The sequence below is a fragment of the Microtus ochrogaster genome, linkage group LG5 (assembly GCF_000317375.1).
Source record: "Microtus ochrogaster isolate Prairie Vole_2 linkage group LG5, MicOch1.0, whole genome shotgun sequence".
NCBI classification, from domain to species: Eukaryota; Metazoa; Chordata; class Mammalia; order Rodentia; family Cricetidae; genus Microtus; species Microtus ochrogaster.
This window is the reverse complement of record NC_022031.1, coordinates 40,850,325-40,855,893: the sequence shown is the minus strand read 5'-3', so window position 1 is coordinate 40,855,893 and position 5,569 is coordinate 40,850,325. Positions and strand designations below refer to the sequence as shown.

The following is a 5,569-nucleotide window of genomic DNA, read 5'->3' as shown; positions in this document are numbered from 1 at the left end:
ACGGAGCCCAATGCTGTGAGCATTCATACCCACCCACAAGCCTTTGGGTGTTAATATGGGGTGTTTCGAGGTGACCAAGGGTGGCACAAGTGAGCCCACTACCCTGCTGCAGACCTGACTGGCATCCCCCTGCAGAACTGAGCACCAAAGCTCGGTGCCTGTGGACTGGAATAGGACCTGGATCCCAAAGGCACACCGGCCGCCTGCAGATCAAGGCTCCCAGTCCACTGCGGGGAATGAAAGGCACACACTCTGGGGTGTAACGTGGTTGAAGAAAACCTGCTTTTTGCGAATCATCTGGTTTCCAACAGTGTGTTGGTCTGAAGGACTGTTTGACAAGCTCCTGAGGTGGCAGAGCCTGAGCCACTGACCTGGGCTCTAGGTCCCAGGCTGGGCATTGGCCAGCCTCACTTGGAAAGGACTTCAGGAGTGCCCAGACTCAGAACAGCCCTTCTGAGGGTTCCTCGCACCAGAAGCAAAACCTCAAGCTGTGCAGTCAGCCCCCCAGCCTGGTTCCTGAGTCCAGACTCTACTACTGATTGCCATCACCCCCATCTCAATTGCGTACCCCTGCCCTCCAGTACTTAGGAGTCGTGCAGAGATCTCTTATCCTCCATCAGTAAGGATGGGCATTGAGAGGGAGGCTGGCAATTAGCGCCTTTCCCGTCCCCAGGTGCTCAACTCAGTCCCCTGCCAATTACTGCATCAGAACCCACCTGCTCTGGAAAGGGGTGACCAATTATCAGGAAGAAGTGTGAATGCAGTCGGCTTCATTACCTGACTGGCTCTGCTCCTCGCAGGCAGAGGATCAAGGAGGGAACCGGTCCTAAGAGCCCTCATCCCTGACTAGGAAGGAAGCTTGCTCTGCACTCTCGCCAGAGCGAGGCAGGGACCTGAGAGCTTGTGTTCACAACATATTTCTGTTGCTAGAAACTACCATGTCTAGATATTTGCTTGCATTTCTTCTCAACGTATTTTTTTTTTTTAAAAGTGGCCTTTGCTCTTTTGATATGACAATTGTCAGTTTCAGGCATGAATTCTGTTTTTTACTCCCCTACCCCTCAGAGCTTGAGTAGGCTACAGGATTTGTAAAAGGCAGGAAGGGAGGCAGGACTGGCTGCAAAGGGGAGATTCCCTGCTCCTGGTCATGCTCAGTATAGGTTCTGATCCTCAGAGGCGACACTGAAGGCCACCACGGCGGTTGGGATATAGGCTCAATTCAGATCCCCGCACCACAGATGGCCAGAGATCACAGAGCTACTGCAGGACGAGGATGCAACCATGATGGGGGATGGGGCAGTAGGGAGAGGCTATGAGCCCGTGGATCCTCTCTACGCATCTCTCGTGGGTCTGGAGAGGGTGAGAACTCTCCTTCTTCACCATCATGAGTCTAAAGGTCCTGCCAGGACGGGTGCCGCTGTGGGCCTGCACCAGAGAAAACCAGGAGGCAGTGGTCTTCCTGTGTGTCTTCTGAAGGTGTGGGATGTGAAGACAAAAGAAGGGGTTCCCCCAGGCCACGCTTGGGTGATTGGCTGCCCAGGAAACAGGAGAACAAAGCTCACTGAGTGGCTGCTCTGGGTGCACAAACTGCGGGTGATTATATTCCTGGGAATAGGGTCTCACTCTACAGCACTGGCTGGCATGGAACTCTCTGTGTAAACAGTGCTGGCTGGTCTTGAACTTGCATCTTCAGGCCTCTGCCTCCAACTTCTGGGATTACCAGTGTGTCAGTGACCCCGGCTACCTGGTCTTTTCTATTAGATCTTTTATAGACTTTTCTCTAATCAATGAGTGGACCCCAATAGGAAGAGGAACCACAGCCAGTGTCCCCTGCCCCCTCCAGTGGCCACACACTGCGCTCAGGATGAAGGCAAAGATGCTCTGTTTTCCTTCCCTTTGCCCCCCTCCCTGCCTCCTTCTTCTCTCAAGGCAGGTTCTTACTATGTTTCTGAGACTAGCCTGAAATTCATTGTGAAGCCAAGGCTAGACTTGAATTCACTATGACCCCTCTGTTCCGGTTTCATAAGGCTGAGATTATAGGCAGGTATCATGTCTGACTCCTTGACATTAGGGATGGGCCATCTCTAAACCCATAGCCCTTTCTTGTCATCTGCCTTCCCCCCGTTTCCTGGGTAGTCATCCTTTTAAGCCTCGAGTCTGGAATGGCCTCCTCTGGATAGCTGTCTCCTCCTTGCTCACTTCTACAATGGCCCTTGGTCACATGACTATGTCCATACTGACATCTGTATCTGCAGCCAGTCTGGAAGTGCCACAGGGCAGGGTCTTGGGCCTGTCATGGAGTTCTAGTTGAAGCTGGTGTTCACTCACTTTAGTTAGTTGGCTAACTAAACTTTGGACCATGTAGGCTCCTTCCTTCTTTGAGGAGACGGAGGTGGTCTTACCTGCAAAGGGTAAGATTGACAGATCAACCCATTTCTGGAGTGTTGCCATACCTCATTGCCCCCTGTGCTGATGAGCAGTTAGGTTTGAAAGGCACATTGAGTTAGGAATGGGATTTTCTGAGGCAGGTTGTGCACGCTCCTCAGGCAGCCACTGCTGGGTACCACATATCACAGTTCTAAGGCCTCAGCTTTGCTTTCTGTTTGAACCTTCATCATCTGGAAATTCTGAAGGCTTTTGAGCCCAAAGAGTGTGGAGCTGGGCATGGGAGAATCCGTGAGGCATGTCCCGCAGGCTCACCCAGGTCTGGAAAGAACCAGAAATGCCAGGAGACTGTGTTAGCCAGTTTTCCATCCCTCTAACAAATACCTGAGATGAGCAGTTTATAAGGAAGAGGGGTTTATCTGGCTCACAGATTTGGGTTTACCTCTGTGGCCCTGTTTCTTAGGTACCTATGATGAGAACATATACCATCATGGATGATGTGTGACAATGGATGACAGAGATGTGCATGCGATGCCCTGGACATGAGAGAGAGAAAAAATCATGTTTCAGAGTTCCCTGAGAGGCACACCCAAGTGACCTAACACCTTCCCCTAAGCCCTACCTCTCTGGTTCCACCATCTCCTAGTGGCACCATGCCAGGGACCAAGTCTCAGCACAGGAGCCTTTGGAGAACATTCGAGATGTAAACTGTAACACCCTCCTACCCAGAGCCTACTGTTACTTACTGTATCTCTTCTAGACATGGTGTATCATAAGAGGTTTCTCTATAGACTGTTTACTTGCCTTGCTTTTTTTTTTGTTTTGTTTTGTTTTGTTTTTTTTTCATGAACCAGTCAGTCACCTTTTATGGGATACTAGTTCTTAGGACATGAAGATCCAGCCAGAGTTGAGTTTTTCATGGATGGGCGCAGGAGAGGCGCTTATGCTCGGGTGTGCGGTCCCCCCATAGTGACCCTTCTTCAGTGGTACTTGTGTCGCTGCTCATGTTTGAGTTCCTTGTAAGAAATGCAGTAACTGAAAACCACATAGGCTGCCAGCACCATGTTAACCCCCGAGATGCTGCCTTTCCGCACAGTGATGTACTTGTTGTAATACTGGTCGTAACCTCTCTGAAAGGCTCCCACAGTGCCACTGGGGGTAAAATTCGCATCAGTATCCAGCTTGGCAGTTCTCCAAGTTTAAACTCCATAAGCTTCTTCTCCTTCAGTGGCATGAGCGACACCATCTTGCAGTCCCGGTGTCCACCTTGTTTTTGTTTTTTGAGACAGTCTCATAAAGCCCAGGCTCAAACTCACTCTGTAGCTCAGCTGGTCTTGGACTCCACATCCACTGGTTTTTATCTCCCAAGTGCTACAATCACAAGCATGTGCCACCATGCCTGGCTCTCCACAGATTTCTCCTGCTCCCCATGGTGATGTGGGATTCCCCTCTGTATACTGTAACTACCATTGGTTAATAAAGAAACTATCTTAGGCCTGCGCAGGGCAGAATATAGGTAGGCGGAGAAAACTAAACTGAATGCTGGAAGAAAGGAGGCGGAGTCAGTGAGAAGTCATGGAGCCACTGCAGGAAACAGACATGCCAAAACTTTGCTGGTAGGCCACGACCTCGTGGTGATGCACACATAAATGGAGATGGGTTAAATTCAGATGTAAGAGTTAGCCAATAAGAAGCTAGAGCTAGTGGGCCAAGCAGTGATTTAAATAATATGGTTTCCGTGTGATTATTTTGGGGCTGAGCAGCCAGGAACAAACAAGCGGCCCTCCTACTACACCAGGGGGCCCTGGGGGGGGGGGTCAAACCCAGGGACTTGAGCATGCTATGCAAGCAATCTATCACCTGAGCTGCATCCTGAAGCTGTCTAATGCTTCTGCTTTCCCTTGGAGGATAGAGAACATCCCTCTTTCCAGGGCACGGGGCAGATTTGCTTGCTGTCCTATGGACTAATGATAATATCTCAGGGGGCTGGAGAGATGGCTCAGTGGTTAAAAGCATTGACTATTCTTCCAGAGGACCTGAGTTCAATTCCCAGCAACCACATGGTGGCTCACAACCATCTGTAATGATCTAGCGCCCTCTTCTGGCCTGTAGGCATACATGGAGGCAGGAAGTTGTATACATAATAAATAAATAAAATCTTTTTAAAAAAAAGATAATATCTCAGTTCTGGTAAAAAAAAACTATCTCTGCTTGCAGGTTATTAAAATGTTTGGGTTATTTTTATGCTTATCTCTGTCAGGGTAATTCCCCCCACCCCCCAGCATGGGCTCATGAGTTTGAACACTTGGTCCTCAACTGGTAGTGCCATTTTGGAGGTTTGTAGAAGCTTTAGAACACAAAGGCAAACCAATCCAGGGGACATAGGTCACCAGAAGTTGTCCTTGGGGGTTCTAGCCTGACTCTGCTCCCAGCCCCATCCTGGTTGGCACCAGGTAGCAAGCTGCTATTGCATGCTCCCAACACCATGGATCAAGCTCACTGTGACACTTCTCCCACTACAACGAATTCTGACCTGAAACCCTGAGCTGAATAAACCTCTCTCTTTTAAGCTCTTTTCTGCCATTTATTTGCTAGCCATGAAGTAAAAGCTACCTAACACCCACTGAGCACACCACCCAGCCTCCCTGTGAGGACTGAGGAAGAACTCAAGCAGGAAGCCCAGACTGCTTTGGTAAACGTCTTGTCTGACGCAGGAGTCTAGTATCTTCTAGCAGCATCCATGAAACCATGGCAGGAACTCAGTGGCTTTCAGAAAGAACAACATTCGGACCCTTTGTTTTGACAGCACTTAATTATTTTTTATGTTTTCAACTTTATTGGTATTTTTGTCGTCATTGTTATTGTCATGCATGCGTGTGTGTGTGCGTGTGTGTGTATGTGTGTATGTGTGTGTATGTGTGTATGTGTGAATGTGTGTATGTGTGTATGTGTGTGTATGTGTGTGCTTGTGTGCGTGCGTGTGTGCGTGCGTGTGTGCGTGCGTGTGTGCGCGTGTGTGTATGTGTGTGTATGTGTGTGTGTATGTGTGTGTATGTGTGTGTGTGTATGTGTGTATGTGTGTGTATGTGTGTGTATGTGTGTGTGTATGTGTGTGTATGTGTGTGTGTCTGTGTGTGTATGTATGTGTGTGTCTGTGTGTGTATGTGTGTGTATGTGTGTGTGT

At 49.2% G+C, this 5,569-nt stretch overlaps 1 pseudogene; it reads right to left on the bottom strand.

Moving 5' to 3' along the window:
• Window positions 1-3,365: 3,365 nt before the first annotated feature.
• On the bottom strand, window positions 3,366-3,637 carry LOC101994314 (annotated as a pseudogene).
• Between the last annotated feature and the right edge of the window lie 1,932 nt (window positions 3,638-5,569).